Here is an 18,578-nt window from a genome sequence, read left to right on the forward strand (position 1 = left end):
ACCAAAGCTCAAATAAGTCAATCTTTCTGTCTTGTTTCCATATTGTCCAGCTTTCGCATCGCGTCTGAGTTAGGCGCTGGTAAACTGGTCCTGGTTAAGTCAGGTCTAATATACTGGCACCAACCTCCAGATTGCCTAGTGCCACCTAAGCATGTCTAGGTGGGATTCTATACATGGCACCTGGAAGTTCATTAAGAAACGTGCCGAACGGTGCCATGTATAGAATCAGGCCGTTTGCACAATTTTTTGCATTGCTCTGCATATTTATACTTGTTCTTTAAGCTGTTTTAGGGTCATTATAATTTGCTAATAAACACTTCTGATTACATTTAGAAACATAGAAACAAAGAAAAAAAAAAGACAGATAAAGATCTTTCTAGTCTGCCTAACTGTACCATTTATTATCCCCTTCTTTCCCTTAGAGATCCATTGTACTTGTCCCAACTTTCTTGAATTCAGATACACTTTTTATCTCCACCACCTCATTATGAAATGTTACTCTTCCTGTCAGTGCCAGAGCCTCACGTTGCACTTTTCCATATGAAATTTCATGTGTCATTTGGATGCACAGTCTTCCAGCTTTCCAAGATCGTCCTGCAATTTCACACAGTCTATGCAATTTAACAACTTTGAATAGTTGTCATCTGCAAATCTGATCACCTCATTCATCGTTCCCATTAGAGAATGACACGGTGACAAAATTCATCACCGTTCCCGTCTCCACGGATAACCGTGGGAAACAATCCCTTGTCATTCTTTAGTGTCCATCTCAACCTCAGTCCTTCTACCCCAGCATTCATCAATGCAAGGCTTGAGGGTCAATGGCTGTGCCTATTCATACTTTGATTCTTTCTTCTCTCCTTAAAGAATGACATGGAGATAGTTTTCCGTGGTTAACCACGAGGATAGTAATAGTGATTAATTTTGTCACCGTCATTTTCTAGTTCTCATTTCCAGATCATTTTTAAATGTTTATAAAATGCTGGTCCCATTACAGATCCTTGTGGAAGTCTATTAGTTACCTTCCTCCATTGAGAGAATTGACCACATAACCTTACTTTCTGTTTTATATCTTGTAACCAGTTTCTAATTAACAACAGAACATTGCCTCCTGTGCCATTTATTTGTTCATTCAATTTTCTATACTGTTCTCCCAGGGGAATTCAGAACAGTTTACATGACTTTATTCAGGTATTCAGACATTTTCCCCTCTCTGTCTCAGCAGGCTCACAATCTATCTAATGTACCTGGGGCAATGGGGGGACTGAGTGACATGCCCAGGGTCACAAGAAGCAGCATGTATTTGAAACCACAACCTCAGGGTGCTGAGGCTATAGCCTTAACCCCTGCATCACACTATCCCTTTTTAGTTTTTTAATTTTCTCAGGAGTCTCTTCTGATTGATTTGTCAAAACCTTTCAATCATCAGGCAGGTACCTGGATGATTTTAATGACAAGGTACAGAGTCCCATTGATTGATCCTCAGTTTCATTAATTTTTAGCTTTTTCTTGGGTGTTTACCATTGAATAACTGCAGTGAATTATGTTCTTTACCAGGCAAAACACATTCGGCGCTTGGTTAGACATTAGTCAGAATTTAGGTATATTTAGGTGTAAATGTAGCACTGTGATGGAGAATCAGAAAGATTAAGTGGTCAACATGTTGAAGATTCTAGCAAAATGCAAGAACAAGAGAATGAAATATTAGAGATTTTGGAGGTATATACTCTTCACCCTGCATTTTACTTTTCATTTTCTCAGTATGTGACCTAAGAACATAAGTATAGCCATACTAGGTCAGACCAATGGTCCATCTAACCTAGTATCCTGCTTACAACATTGGTCAATCCAAGTCACAAGTACTAGGCAAATTTTCTGGATATAAAATAAATTGGAGTAAATTGGAGGTTCTTCCGCTAAATGTACACTTTATAAAAGGATTATTTGACTTATTCCCTTTTCTTTGGAAAGAAGAGGGTATAAAATATTTAGGTATTTGGATTCAAAAAACGCTGGAAGATACAATGAGAGTAAATGAAAAATCCTTATTGCTAAAGGTCTCAGAAATGTGTGAGCAATTACATCTGTCTTGTTGGGGATGAGTCCAAACTGTTAAAATGATGATTTTGTCTCTGGTTTGCTACCAAATGGGTATGTTGCCAGTGTTTTTCAGGGGTCTTTTTATAAGAAATTGAATAATATTCTCACCAAATTTATTTGGTTGAGTAAAACTGCCTGAATTGCTTTAGTATCTTTACAAAAACCAATTGTGGCTGGTGGGGTAAATTTCCCAACCTTTTATAGGTACAATCGGGCCTATATACTGTGTCAGGGTATGTACTGGATCCTTCCTGAGCTCATGGAACATCTCCCTGATTGGCTTCCCTGAATGGCAACTCTTGTCTCCATTGAGATTATGTCATATTTTAAGTATCAAGTTACCTAGGATTTATAAGGACAATAGAATTTTATTCTCCACATGGCAAACATTAAAATTTATTAATAACCTAATACCTATTCTGATTCATCAATCCACGTGTCAGTCCTTGTGGTTGAACTCCAAGATTCAAATTGGCGAGTCTAAGACCCTCTGGAAACACTGGCTGCAGGCGGGCATATGCACACTGGATGATGTATTATCAGATAGAAAGCTGCTTGACTTTTCACGACTGCAACAAACATTTGGTATTGCAAAGTCTCAAATATATAAGTGGTTGCAGTTGAAACAAGCCATTCAGAAATGGTTCCTTGATTGGTGAAACTTGAAAACTCAGTATAGCTTGCCGAGCCTGTGCTACCTTACGTGACAGATTTGCTGGGGTATCATGCAGCCAAGTGGTATAAATTAATATCTGAATTTTTGAATAAAAAAACAAAGACTAGTCTAAAAGACATTTGGGACATTGAGACAAAGCAGCTACGGATTTGGACTTGGAGGATGAGATGTACGGTGTCAGCGTCTATGAGACAAACATGTTTTTTTTGTTGCATAGGAATTTTTGGACCCCTGTTAGTTTACAAAAGTTAGATAGTTCTAAGTCAAATAGATGCTGGCACTGTCATTTTGATATAGGGACATTGGATCATCTGCTCTTCTTTTGTCCCTTGATACTTAAATTTTGGCGATCCATTTGGGGTCAAATAAATAGAATACTGGAAGTTCCATTGGCATCGACGTACGACATAGTGCTGTTTAGTACGTTATTGAGGACCAAGAGTCCAATAACTCCATATAATAATAGATTACTTCTCATTATGATGGGAGTTGCTATACAGCTTATTTTGAAAAATTGGAAAACTTGGGATAGGTTAAATTATAGTTTTTGGTGGGAATCCTTGTGCCAAACTTATAAATTTGAGTACAATACAATTGAAACATTATAAGAAATTCAAGGAGGTTTGGGGCCCATTGACAAAATTTTGTAAAGATTGATTATTGGTTTTAGCCCTTTGATTATATACATCCAGGATGGGTGGGTGGGAGGGGAGAGGGGATATGCCTTTAATTTATTATTTGATTGCAATTTTGTTTGTTTGATCATTTGTATTATTCTTGATTGTCTTTTTGCTTTATGAAAGGGTGGGTGGGGAGGGATATGTTTTTATTATATCATTATATCAGTTGATGGAATTAAGTGCTGTTTATTTGTACATTGTTTGATAATATGTTGCACTTGATGTTGGCTTTTAAAATGAATAAAGATATGGAAAAAAAAAACAAGTACTAGGCAAATACTCGTAGTACAGAGATTCCATGCTACTAATCCCAGGACAAACACTGGCTTCCCTCATGTCTATCTCAATAGCAGACTATGGACTTTTCTTTCAGGAACTAGTCCAAACAGTTTTTAAAACCACATATGCTAACCACTGTAACCACGTCCTCTGGTAATGAGTTTCCAGAGTTTAACTATTCACTGAGTAAAAAAAAAAATACTTCCTCCTATTTGTTTTAAAAATATTACCATGTAACTTTATTGCGTGTCCTCTAGTCTTTGTACTTTTTGAAAGAGTACAACATTGATTCACTTTTACCTGTTCTACACCACTCAGAATTTTGAGGACCTCTATCGCATCAGCCCTGAGCTATCTGTTAAACTGAGAAGCTTCCAGCAACCATCTCATGCTGTATGTGCCAACCCAATAACCCACTATATTGCGTTATACTGCCTAGAGGGGTATATCTCAAGGTGTAATAAATGATTCTCTCCCATCACTCCTACAGAAAGAAAGTTGAGTTGGGCAATGGATGAATTGGGAGGGGGCAGGGAAGAGGGGAATGCAGCTAAGTCCATAACTGATGAGTAAATCACTTTGTTTTCACAGACTCTCAGATCACTTGCCTTACATCTATACAAATTGCAATGCTTAATGAGGTAAGGCTTAGTGTTCCACAGTGGTATGCCTGCAAGCATTTCTGACATCATCTCCCTGAGGTTTATGCTGAGATAATAATGTGTGATTCTGGGCACCAAGAAAAGAGAGTAATTTCTTGAAATAAACTGGTTACCTGCATTCCTACATCATCCTGTAAGCTGTTCTTTTTTTAGACATATTTTGCTGAATATTGGCTTGATTAAATTCGCAGACAAACCACTGAAAAGGGAACTGTGTAGAATAGCTCTGCAGAGTACATCAGAGGGCAAAAGAGGCAAAGCAAAGCAAATTCCTAAAAGATGGGAATTCTAGAAGATTTCTTAATTAGTATTTTTAGAAGCCGGAATTCCACCTAATTGGAAATTAGGCTTTGTGAAACATACTGTCGCATACACTGTTCCCGCTCAGCCGCAGACACATCAAGAAGCTCAGAGGCACAGTCAAGCTGGAGATCTGATTCTATGAGATGAGTAAAAGCTATAATTCAGGCTTTCAGTACTATCTTTACACCAACGACTCCTAAATCTACCTTTCTGCGCTGGAACTTTCACCCAGAATCCAGTCCTAAAACTCAGCCTACGTGTCACTGCCTGGGTGCTCCACCCTACCTCAGACTTAGGGCTCCTTTTACGAAGCTGCGTTAATGGTATAATGTGCGTAATAGCGCATGCTAATTTGCCGGCCGCACTAGCCGCTACCGCCTCCTCTTGAGCCGGCGGTAGTCTTTTGGCTAGCGTGGGGGTTAGCGCTAAAAAGGTGCGTGCGATAAAGCCGCTAACGCGGCTTCGTAAAAGCAGCCCGCAAATTAAGATTATTTTCAAAAACATCCCTGCAGGTAAAATGATATTTTACCCATGGAATATGGCATGTAGTTCCGTTCTGGATATACCCGTATGTGCACTGAAGGAAGCATTTCTGGAAGAAAGATTAGAGTAGGGAGTTAGAAGTAAATTACATATATTGGAATTTTCAAAAGTATGTACTATTTTTAGTCAGAACAGTGTGAATGCGGTTTTCCAGTGCAAGCAGGCCACTCGCACAGAGTCATATTCACAACTTCCTGTCTCTTACCTCATTTCGGGGTCCTTTTATTAAGGTGCGCAAACCGATTTAGGCGCCCATAGAATATCATGGATGCCTTAGCATTTAGCGTGCGCTAAATCAGTTAGCACGCCTTAATGAAAGGACCCCTTTGTATACTGAACGACAGATATTCTTCTACTACTGCTACTATTTATCATTTCTAGAGTGTTGTCAGATGTACACAGCGCTGTATATCAAATATCCAAGAGACAGTCCCTGCTTTCCACTCTGTGTACTGAACAGCTGATATTCTACTTTCCTATCGACACACTGGTGTTTTTTTCTCGCTTTCCGTTGAACTCTTTTTAGATTGTAAACTACTTAGATCTGTTTAGTGCAGTAATTGCAGTATACCAAATGTGAAATATTATTTTACTTTAAAATCTCTGCAAAGTCCTAGCATGTATTACAGTAGAGTGTGCTCACCAGGACGGACAGGGAAAAATGCTTGAGTACCTGAATATAAACCACTTAGACTATCTCTCCCTCTTTTACTAACTCATAGCGTGGGTTTTAGTGCCGGCAGTTGTGGTAACGGCTCCGACGCTCATAGAATTCCTATGAGCGTTGGAGCAGTTACCGCCGCTACCGGTGCTAAAACCTGCATTCTGCGTTAGTAAAAGAGGGGGTATAAGTGATATATAAATGCTAAAAATAAATAAATGAATATATATTTTTCCCAGTTTATATTCTGCACAGTGTCAGCATCTATTTGAATTAGAACTATCTAACTTTTTCAACCAAACAGGGGTCCAGAAAATTCTATACAACAGAAAAACCCAAGTCTACCTCAAGTCCAAATCCGTGGCCATTTAGTAGCAGAAATTTGCTGCTTTGTCTCAATGCTCCAAATGTATTTTAGACTAGTTTTAGGTTTCTTATTCAAATATTCCATTAATTTGTACCACTTGGCGGCCTGATGCTCTAGGAAATCTGCCTGGAACCAAAGGACTGGCAAACTATATTGATTTTTTAGATTTCGCCAGTCAGGAAACCCCTTCTGAATGGCCTGCTTCAACTGCAACCACTTATATATTTGAGACTTTGCAATGCCAAATGATTGTTGCAGTTGTGAAAATTAAAGCACTCTCCCATTTGATAACACATCCAATACTTCCAGATGATCTTAAACTTGCTAATTTTAATCTTGGAGTTCAGCCATAAGGACTGACACATGGGCTGATGAATCGGAATAGGTGTTATCAATAAATTTTAATGTTTGCCACGTGGAAACTAAAATTCTATTGTCCTTATAAATCCTAGGTAACTTGATACTTAAAATGTGACACAAACGCAATGGAGACAGGAGTTGCCATTCCAAGTAAAGCCAATCAGGGAGATGTTCCATGAGCTCAGAAAGGATCCAATACATATCCTGATGCATTATAATTTTCAGTTTGAACTAAGCAGCATGAAATCTATTTAAGGTTTTCACATCTATTAGAACGCAAGTTGAAAAGAGTGCAAAGAGAACAATGCATTAATCAGCAAGACAGAAAGCTAAACTTTCTCCTTTTAGCATCCACTAAAATACTTAAATAAATTACTTGTAAAACTGTCACTTTAACTTAGACAATTTAAGCCTTTCCTTTTTTCTGACGAGAGAAATTGGGTAACTGTAGGAATTTCTATTTGTTCACAAACACAAAAGTGAACATTATAATTTCTAACCTTTTGTTGTCCTTTTCAGTGTGTCTAAGGCAATAACAAAACCTGATTTGTTCTTTCAAAGTGGGCTGAAACAATTCCATTCTAGGTGAACTGCTGCTGTTTCCACGCTGGCTACAGACACTCCCGAATCTTGAAATCAATGGCAAAGCAGGAATCTTTGGTACAGGTTGGTAATCTAATACTGCTCCTTTCTTTGCTAAGGACATTAGCAGATCTTCTTTGTTTGGAAGTCAAGAATGAGTGCACCACACCGAGAGGTCTGAAAAGAAGCTTTTGCACTTAGCTTTTAGTTACTGCAATCTGATACAAGGTGTTACATGGAAATTTTATCTAACCTGGCAAACACATCACAAAGCTTCACTCACACACTGTTCACAGACACATACTTGCTTTTCAGGACCAGGAATAAAGGACATCGGCCTAGATTCACTAAACCCCCCTCTTACCTTTCCGATCCGGGCGAACGATTCATGACGAGTCTTCATGCAAATTGACGCGATCAGAGGCACGCCCCACACCGACTACACGGATCGCTGAAGAGCGATCCCGACGCATGCGCAGACCGCACAAGCGAGGCCAAAACAAAGGGGGAAGGGGGTTAACAGCAAAAACGAAAAGAAAAGCCAGAAACTTAACAGGCATCCCCTCATCCACTAAACTGAACTGTAGCACACACAAAAAAACTGCCAAAGCACATGTGGGGAGAGAGCTCAGAACCGGTTTCTCAGTAAAGGGACAGAGCCTCTTTCTGAAAAGCAGTTGCCCTTTCTCCCTACAGGGGTGTCATGTGGCCCTTTGCTGCTTGCCAACATGTTGTCCATGGTGGCCGGGTTCTAGCTGTTCCTGGCCGGGGCCTTCTTGGCCACACTGCTAGTGCATCTTAGCTCCATTCTGCCAAGCGGTCTCTTCCAGGAGCACATCCGCTACGGCAAGACTGTAGGATGACAGAATCAGCTTCCGGCCACCAGGGGCTACTACCTGCCCAAAATGTATTCGTACACTGTTGGAATCAGTGAAGTGGGCTTTTACTCGCGAGCCCGTGGTTTTAACCCGCGGGTTTAAAGCGGGTCTGCAATATGGCTTGTTCTGTTCTGTTCCAATCCTGCTTTAAACCCGTGGGTTAAAACCACATGCTCGAAGGGTGGTAGAGAGGCAGGGCAGCAGAGAGCAGGACAGTCAGAAAGGACGTGAACGACTAGTCCCCAGCAGTTGCTTCTTTTTTGATTGGCCAGCCCAGTCGGTATTCCTTATTTTGTTTAGTGAATCGCAGCCTTCCTACTTTTGCATGCTGTTTCCCCTCATTTTTTATGCGCGGATCAGATTGGAGGTTGATCAGCCACGAGGTTAGTGAATCGGGTCGGGGAAAAATTGGGTTGGTACACGATCGCAAACACGATCGGTGGGCTTAGTGAATCTAGCTCATTATCCTTGGCCTGATACAGCAGGATTCATTGCTGAAGGGATTTTTAACCCACATACAGGGAAATATTAATCCTTCAGGGGGCCCTAGACCAGGGATCCACAACTTCAATCTTGAAGTGCTGCAAACTAGTTGGATTTTGAGAACATCCTTAATTACTATGCATAAGATAGATTTGCATACAATTGTCATGTAAATCTATATCATGCAAACTCATTAGGAATATTCTGAAAACCAACCAGCTCACGATAATTGAACTTGTGAACCCTCACCATAACATCAATTTTTAAAGCTCCTATGCCCCAACAAAATCACATCGCCCTCCATATCATCTGACTCCCTAGCATACCATCTTCATTCCCTGCTTGTATGTCATTGGCCAGCAGGAGTGTGCAAGCAGCTCTTCTTCCTGTTGCTTTCTCCTTCTCCTCTGCCATCTTTTCTTTGCAGTCAGAAGCATCCAGGGCCAACAGATCTCACAGCTCCATATGGTTCCAACAGGAGAGAAAAACTCCCAGAGGAAACGGCAGGTAAGAAGTACTTAATGCCGACTTCTTCTGCCTATTGAGGACAAACCACAAGGTGGCGCTGGTTTTGTTCTGCTCTCAATTTTCTCTCTCAGCTGATTTACTGGGGCAAGAATCTGCCATGGCAACAGCTGAATTAGAACATCTAATAACGCTCTCTTAAGTACAACTCGAAAGGGTCCATAGAAGAGAGACTAAAATGGTTAAGGGGCTGGAAGAGTTGTCATACAGCAAGAGATTAGAGAAACTGGGCCTCTTCTCCCTTGAAAAGAGGAGACTGAGAGGGGACATGATTGAAACATTCAAGATAATGAAGGGAATAGACTTAGTAGGTAAAGACAGGTTGTTCACTCTCTCCAAGGTAGGGAGAACGAAAGGGTACTCTCTAAAGTTAAAACGGGATAGATTCCGTACAAATGGAAGGAAGTTCTTTTTCACCCAGAGAGTGGTGGAAAACTGGAACGCTCTTCCGGAGGCTGTCATAGGGGAAAACACACTTCAGGGATTCAAGTCAAAGTTAGACAAGTTCCTGTTAGACCAGAACATATGCAGGTAAGGCTAGACCCAGTTAGGGCTCAGGTCCTTGACCTAAGGGCTACCGCGGGAGCGGACTGCTGGGCACGATGGACCATTGGTCTGACCCAGCAGCGGCAATTCTTATGTTCTTATTTGGCTCCTAGGCGTGTACCTAATTTGCATATTCACACTGTTGTGCTTGCCTAGTGCATGTTCCCAACTTTACCCCTTTTTTCCGAAAGGAGAAGCAGTCTTCAGTGTGGGGTTTTCTGCAGATAAGCCTAGTGGAACAGAGGAGTAACTTAGGGCTAGATTCACTAAGCTCATGATCGTCTCCCGACCAGTTTGTGAGCCTTCTCCTACCCTGACCTGATTCACTAACCTTCTGCCCAATCCGATCCATACCTAATCCTATCAGCACATGCAAACGAGGGGAAATGGCATGCATAAGTAGGAAGGCAGTGATTCACTAAACAGAAGATGGAACACCGGTTGGATTTGCCGATCCAAAATTAAGCGACTGCTGAGGACCAGTTGCTCACGTCCTTGCGGACTGTCCTGCTCTCTGCCACACTGTTGAAATCCCTTAAATCTCCCTGCTCTCTGCTGCCCTGCCTCTCTGCAAGCCCATGGTTTTAACCTGCGGTTTTTACCCACGGGTTTAAAGTGGGGCTGCACTACGGCGTGTTCTGTTCTGTGTTGTTCCAATCTGATTGCAAAGCGTGTTCTGTTCTATTGAAATGATTCCTGAAGTCCACTCATGTGGCCAGCTAGTGCAACCACCCCTTGCCCTTTTGTTTTGATCTCAAGCTTGTGTGGAGAGCAAGTGCTTGCGCTGATCACATCTATGGGCAAAGTGGATGGTCTGCGCATGTGTCTGGATCGCTCTGCAGCAATACATGGCGTCGCTAAGGGGCATACGTCCGATCACTTCATTTGCATGTGGACTCTGTAGTGAATCGGTTGCCTGGCAAGACTCAACCACACCCAGATAGGTAAGTTTTAGTGAATCTAGGTCTTAGTGGTTAGTACAATGGGTTGAAGATCTGGGAAACTGGATTCAGCTCCCACTGCAGCTCCTTGCAACTCTGGGAAATCCACTTAACCCCCTTTTGCTTCAAGTACAACTGCTTTGATTGTTCCACAGACAGTATATAAAATCCCATTATCCCCCCCAGGAGCCCATGCTTGCCTGAAAAAAAAATCTATTTCAATATTGCCCTGTATGCAGGTAGTTTTATGAAGGAATAATGCAGAATAGCAATATCAGGGGACTTCTCTAAGTGCTGCTTAAAACTGGATCGTATCTATTGAGAATGCAGCAGTCATTTCTTCAAGTTCAAGTTTCAAGTTTATTTATTCATTTGATGAATCGCCTATTAAAATTGCTAGGCGATGTACAAAATCCATATAGAAAGTAATACAACGAAACTATCAATTAACAATATAATTACATAAAATACAGACATGAGGGGGTAGGGAAGGATTAAAGTTTACAATCTTAAATTTGGTAGAAAAAAGGTAAAGACCAAAAGGTAAGGGGCTAAAATCCAAAGCACAGTTCAAAGCATCTTAGAAGCTTGTAAAAGTTTTAGTTATTAAAAGCATCGATAAATAAGATTTTTAAAGTTTTTTAAAGGTTACAATGTTATTTTCAGATCGAATGTATTGAGGGAGGGCGTTCCACCATTGTGGTCCCATAACTGTGAACATATCTGATCTCCATGTACCTATAGTTTTCAAAGAGGGTACTGAAAGCATGTTTTGGCCGGATGATCGAAGAGAACGTTGAGAGTTGTATGGGATTAGAGATCGGGAAATAAAAAGTGGTTCATTGGATGCTAGTGTTTTAAAGATAAGTAATAAAATTTTAAAGGTAATCCTATGGCTGATTGGCAGCCAGTGGGCGTCTTTTAAAAGTGGAGAAACGTGGTCGTACTTTTTAGCGTTATATATTAGTTTAATGGCCGTATTTTGTATTACCTGCAGTCTCCTTTTTTCTTTCTCTGTGTGCTATCCAATTTTTTATCGCGTTCATTTTTATTTATTTATTTTGCAATTTTATTGCTGTAAACCACTGAGAACTTTGTTAAGATTTGGCGATATATCAAATTTTAATAAACATAACATAATTTGCACATGCAATTTAGGTAATGAGCCTGTTAGCACCAATGACTGGGTAGGACACTAACAATCAATCATTGGTAACAATTTGGATTTATGCACACATCCTACTAAGCACCATTCTACAAAAATGTGTGTGTAAATCCTTGAGTATGCAGCTGAAAAGGGTATCTGGACATGGGATGGTCAGGGGCATTCACTATTACAGATCTTGGAGGATCTGTATCTAAATATAGGCAAGAGGATTTACATCAGGGTTCAGTCAGTGTAAATCAGTGGTCTCAAACTCAAACCCTTTGCAGGGCCACATTTTGGATTTGTACGTATTTGGAGGGCCTCAGAAAAAATAGTTAATGTCTTATTAAAGAAATGACAATTGTGCATGAGGTAAAAAACATAAGAACATAAGAATAGCATTACTGGGTCAGACCAAAGGTTCATCAAGCCCAGTAGCCTGTTCTCACAGTACCTGGCCAAAACCCAAGGTGTAGCAATATTCCATGCTACCAATACAGGGCAAGCAGTGGCTTCCCCTGTGTCTTTCTCAATAACAAACTATGGACTTTTCCTCCAGAAACTTGTCCAAACCTTTCTTAAAACCAGCTACGCTATCAACTCTTACCACATCCAATGGCAAAGCGTTCCAGAGCTTAACTACTCTCTGAGTGAAAAAAAATTTCCTCCAATTGGTTTTAAAAGTATTTCCCTGTAACTTCATCGAGTATCCCCTAGTCTTTGTAATTTTTGACGGAGCGAAAAATTGATCCACTTGTACCCGTTCTGCTCCACTCAGGATTTTGTAGACTTCAATCATATCTCCCTTCAGCCATCTCTTTTCCAAGCTGAAGAGCCCTAACCGTTTTTGTCTTTCCTCATAAGAGAGGAGTTCCATCCCCTTTACCATCTTGGTCGCTCTTCTTTGAACCTTTCCTAGCGCCACCATATATAAGGAGACTAGAATTGAATGCAATACTCCAGATGAGGTTGCACCATTAAGCAATACAGGGGCATTATAACATTCTTAGTCTTGTTAACCATCCCTTTTTTAATAATTCCTAGTATCCTATTTGCTTTTTTGGCCGCCACCACACATTGGGCGGAAGATTTCATCGTATAGTTTATAAATCTTTCCTTTTGGCTAAGTCATAATAATAATATTGTAATTTATAACTAAAGAGACATATGATCAAGAAATTGTTTTATTTTACTTTTGTGATTATGATAAACATACTGAGGGCTTCAAAATAGTACCTGGCAGGCCGTATGTGGTCCCTGGGCTGAGAGTTTGAGACCACTGGTGTAAATCTTCATGTCTAAAAGTTGAGCACAGATCCCAGCTCTATGCGCTATTCTTAGGGTTATCAGACGTCCGTATGTACCCGGACATCCTCTTTTCAGAGGACTATCTGGGCATCCAGATGGCTTTTCAAAACCTGGCAGCTATTAAGATTGGGGCCGAGTCTGGAGCGCATCTGCGCATGTGCAGATGCACTCCAGACCTGGCCCAAAGAGAAGAGGTTTGAGTGGGGCTGAGGCTTTGTAGACCTGTTTTATAGAATGCTGACCATAACAGATATCGGGGGGGGGGGGGGGGGGGTGAGGGGGTTTGGTTCACAATGTAGCCGGGCCTTCATTTGTATAAATGCCATCTCCAACTCCAGAGATGCAGAGAGAGGTTTTTCACTGTTTGATACTTTCTGCTAGAAGAAAGTCACTAAGCAAAAAACAAACAAACTTGAAGGCTCTTTATTTTTTCTAGTATAATTTAATGAAAATACTGAATTGAACTGAAATTCTAGTTAATAATTAAATAATAATTAGGAAAATATTGTTTAAATGTCAAACTTGCAGAATTTGCAAATTTTGTGCGCAGAATTTGGATTTTTTTTTTTTTAACGTAGAATTCCACCAGGAATAAAGACAGTACTGAATATCAAATTCTTGACTTTTTATTTATGCTAGCCATAGTACTGGTTAAATACTCACACCTAGATTCCAGAGAGTCACACATAGTTTATAGTATTTATAAATTATGCAAGACCCACCCACACTCTGCCTAGACGCCACTCATTTGTATGCCTCTCTGAAAATGAATCTTATGCAAGATATGTAAATATTTATATAATTGGGCATAAGTTAATAGTAGGCATGACACATATATATGCCTAACTACACTGTCAGGCTTTTCACTCGGCTTTTTGAGCCCATGTCCTGCACACAGCTTCTACGGAACAGTTTATTTCTGGCTGGCATTTTTATCCTCGTATCTTTACCATAGGACGTCATAGGGACCCCTGAAGAAGACATTGTGCATTGAACAGGAAAATTATTCCAAAACTCAGTGATTTTGAAAGTAGAGACTTCCCTAATATGCCAATGTATATAATGTCTTTCGACGCAGGAAAAGACAATTTGAATTTCTGAGTAGATCTGGCAATATCAGATTTTGCAGAATTCCAAGATGGGGGAGTTAAAGGAGGGAAGATGCCATGCAAGATCGTAAATGTTAAGCAGGCACATTTAAAATAAATCCTGGAAATTATTGGAAGCCAATGAAGTTTTTGCAAAAGCAGAGAGACATGATCAAATTTACTTTTTGCAAAGATCAGCCTAGCTGCAGTATTCTGGATCATTTGAAGTCTTTGTAAGCTTTTTTTGGTCAAGCTTAAATAGACCAAATTACAGTAATCCAGCCTCGAAAGAATAATTGATTGTACAAGAACAGCAAAATGTTGTTGATGGAAACAGGATCTCACTTTTCTCAACATATGGAGACTGAAAAAAACAGTCATTAAATGAAAGTGTTGAATCTATAAAGACACCCATCTATAATGACATCTATAATGACACTTGAGAATTCAATCTGCAGTGAAGGTCTTGAAGGCAATAGAATGGACAAAGGTAGCTGCTTTAATTTTGGACCAAGCCAGAGTAATTTTGTTTTGGACACATTCAGCTTCATTTGTACAGTAAGGCCCGGATTCTGTATAGGACACCCGGGAAGGCAACCTATACAGAATCGGACCTACACTAACCCCGATTCAGTAACCTGCGTTCATGTTACAGATGCCGGTTACGGAATCGGGTTAGAGTAGATGCGATAGGTATAGCGGCTGCAGCCGCCTGTCCCCCACCCACCCACAATCACCGGCAGGAGGGTGCCCAAACCCTCCTGCTGGAATGCCGCCCACCTGACACCCTCGATTGCCAGTAGGAGAGTGCCCAACCCCTCCTGCTGGAGGATGCCCCCCTCCTGACCCCCCATGTTAATGCCCCCCCGCCATGCTAACACTCCCCGATGACCACCGTAATCTCCCCCCCCCAACTAACCTCTTAATTGTTGGCTGGCCAGACGAGTCTTGCTGCTGTCCAGCCAGCAGGCCCGCCTTGTCGAAATGAGGTGGCCCCTTCCCGGCCCATCCTCACTAAACCTAAGGTCCAGGGTGCTCGTTTAAATATTAATGAGTCCATTTTACTACTATTTTAATAGTAATGGCCTTGTTGTACTGCATTTGCTTGGCAGAGTCGGAGGCTGCTTGGAAGCTCGGAAAAGACCTCATGAAACATTCTGATATTCAGGTGGAAAAATACTGGCACACTAAACCGACTGAAACCAGTTCAGTAAGTTTTGAGAATCCGGCCCTTAGTTCTGATCTTTTTCAGTGCTGATTTTTGGGCACCATTGATACAAATCCCTCCTAAATGATCCTTGAAATTAGGTAGATTTTGCAATTAATAAAGCTAGATATATGCAAGGGGGAAGGGCTTCTTTCTGTTTTTCTCAGCATGCTTTTTCTCTGTTTGAAAGTAGATTTGAAGCATATGGGACCGCTTGGTTTTCAGCAGGCTAAGCCAATCAATTCATTCTGACACAAGCGTTTAAAGTCATTAACATGAGCCATAATTGGAACATTTGAGAATTACATTAATCACTTCCATACTGGCTAGGTTTACAAAACAGATACTTTGGAGGAATTATATGTCATTTTCCTGTATTTGATGTAATTGTCTGATGATTTTCCCTTGATTTTCAGGCTGCTTTCCAAACAATCAAACTCTTGCTTCTTATAGAACATTCTACCAGTATGATTTCTGAGAGGATTTTATGTAAAAAAGGTCATTCTTTCCAGTAAAATTTAGAAAAATAGACTATGGAGACAATGAATCACAGATTCTGTCCTGACAGAAATACAAATATCCCAAAGAAAGTTAAAACCAATCAGATTTTCTCTAACTTTCCTAATTTAGGGGTCCTTTTACTAAACCACAGTAAATGCTTGCACGCACTTACCACACATTAGACTTACTGCACTATGTGAGCTGCTGTCCCATCGTAAATTTGCCTGTCTATCCGTGCACACTGCCAGCTAAAAATATTTTCTGTAATTTTTTCCAAGGGAGCGTGGCAGTTAGAGGGAAATTCTATAGACGGGGATCTAAACTTAGGTGCTGATAGGTGCCCTCCTGGCGCCTGTTAATTGGGAAACACAGTTCGAAATGGCAATCAATATCAAATTTAAAGCGCCTGGTGGTGCCAAAATCATGGCTCCAGAGGCGCCTACTGGCACCTAATGCCACTATAGGTATGGCTAACGGCGAGGTTTTAGGCGCTATAAAGTGCCTATGTTGGCGTGATTCATGGCCAAAATAGGTGCCGGAAATGTAGGCCTTGAAAAGTCTGGCCTACATTTCCAGTGCCTATCTTTTCTAGAGGCGCAATTCTCCAAATTGCGCAGTCGCTTGATTGACACGAGATCAGTGGCCATCGATATCGGTACTGGTTAGAGAATCTGAGCCTTAGTTTGGGACTGGTGCATGGGTCCTTACTGACTCTAAAATAGGTGTCAGTAGGGGTTCATGCGGTACCTTTTCTTAAATAGCCACATACCAATGGCGAAATTGGCATGTGGCCTTTAATTGGGAAAATGGAAAAGTCAGCCATATTTTCTAAGATTTGCCTGTTTAAAACTTTATGTTTTAGGAGACGCTCCTTAATATGGCTGCAAGATGAAACATGACTCATGCCAGATAGCAGTCCCCCACCCAGCATTGCAAACAGATGAGTACATTTTGAAAACCTTTTTGTTATTTAAAAAGATAAAATAGAAAAGATACTTCAACTGAAGCATGAGATCGATAACAATGAAAGTGCAAATAGTCTGATGTAAGCATGAAAGTTTATAAGAGGCACTGCTAGTGGTGATTGATCCAGTTTCTATATTACAAAATGTAAATCGGGAGGGGGGGTGGATTTGATATATGATGTTATATGTTTAAGATCTTCTCTGGTATAATAATAATATAAAACAAGTTTTATGCTAGAAGAAGTTGATTATTATACATGAAGATATGGAATTGTTATGTTTAATTGTTAAATAAAGTTGCAACTGGTTTCTACCTCTTAAATTGGTTGTGTTTGCTCTCTTAGGTTGGCATCATGATGATTGCTATTGTCTGGGTCTCGCTGCGTCTGGGTAGGTAGAACGGAAGTTTCAGCCATCATGCTGTGGCTTTCTTCAGGGTGTGTTTTGTTTGTGGGAATTGGGAAAGAAGGTGAGAGTGTATGAATACCTATGTTAAGACACCTATGTTCCTTTATGCCTTCACAATCCAGGTGACCAGATACAAAATTACCACAAATTTACTTAAACTGTGTATGACGTAATTTAAAGGGCTGGAGAAAAAAAAAAAAGCTTTTCTCCTATGAAATAAAAGAAAAAGAAGAAAAACTCTCTCTAAACATGTTAACATTTGTTACTGGGAATCATCTAAGTGACCTTGGTGTCACACTGTCATGCAAGTTATGTTCTCCTACACTACGAAAACAAGGAAGAAACTGCAGATGTGATGTACAAGGCAACAAAGTCTTTTATTGGTAAAAATACAATGTAGCAATTCAAATAATGGTTTTCATATGTGAAGAGACAGGACCTGATACGGTCTGTGTTTCGGAAAACACTCCTTCCTCAGGGGTACGGGATGTTATGATACACATACATAGAGAACCTTTTAAAAATAAAAAAAACAACTCAGGTAATCCGTGAAAGACAGGCGACGAAGAGCTCCTGTCCTGCTGCAGCTCAGTTTGCTAACTGATAGCAAATATTTTGCCAGGAGAATCTGATACTCATGGTCAACACGATTAACTTTCAGATTAATATGGTGTAACAAATAACAAAGTGACACAGTTGCATAGGACATCTAGCTTGGGAATGGAGCAACAAGCTGGGATGTTCACAATTTCTTGCCTGTTCGACAAAATGCTGGTTGTGGAGCCTTTTGTAAAATAGGCAGAGGGCTGCAGGAAAGGCATATGATGTCAATTGGTCTTTCAGGTAATGTATTAAAATGGTTTCAGGGCTTTTTGACTAAAGAATCATATCAAGTCTACAGTGATAATAAACAATCCAGTAGCTGGGTAAACTCTTTCGGAGTGCCGCAGGGCTCCCCTCTTTCCCCAACATTGTTTAATATTTACCTCGCCTCACTGGGGAACTTACTGTAAAGCTTAAAAGTCAAATTCTACATCTATGCAGACGACATCACTATAATCATCCCCCTTACATCCCTGTCGTCTGAAACAAAGAATCACCTGTCATTTATTTGGATGACCGAATTCAAACTAAAACTCAACTCGGACCAAACCAAATTTTTCTTATCAAGCCCAAATGACAAAATTAAAGACTCAACAATTTCTGTGAATGGTCAGGCTTTCCCTATTGAAGATTCCATAAAAATTCTGGGAATGACCCTGGACCGACACCTTACTCTAAATGTACACAAGGACTTTTTGGTTAGGAAATACTTCTCAATCTTATGGAAACGCAGAACCATCAGAAAATATTTCGACACAGTATCAT

The 18,578-nt window shown here is 40.4% G+C and overlaps 1 long non-coding RNA gene across 1 annotated transcript; it reads left to right on the top strand.

Annotated features, from left to right (window-relative positions):
• The first annotated feature begins 7,232 nt into the window (after positions 1–7,232).
• On the top strand, positions 7,233–16,954 carry LOC117363438. Its single transcript, XR_004540055.1, has 3 exons — positions 7,233–7,297; positions 15,242–15,339; positions 16,700–16,954. It is a non-coding gene; the product is annotated as an uncharacterized LOC117363438 (long non-coding RNA).
• Positions 16,955–18,578: the final 1,624 nt, after the last annotated feature.

The sequence above is a fragment of the Geotrypetes seraphini genome, chromosome 7 (genome assembly GCF_902459505.1).
Source record: "Geotrypetes seraphini chromosome 7, aGeoSer1.1, whole genome shotgun sequence".
NCBI classification, from domain to species: domain Eukaryota; kingdom Metazoa; phylum Chordata; class Amphibia; order Gymnophiona; family Dermophiidae; genus Geotrypetes; species Geotrypetes seraphini.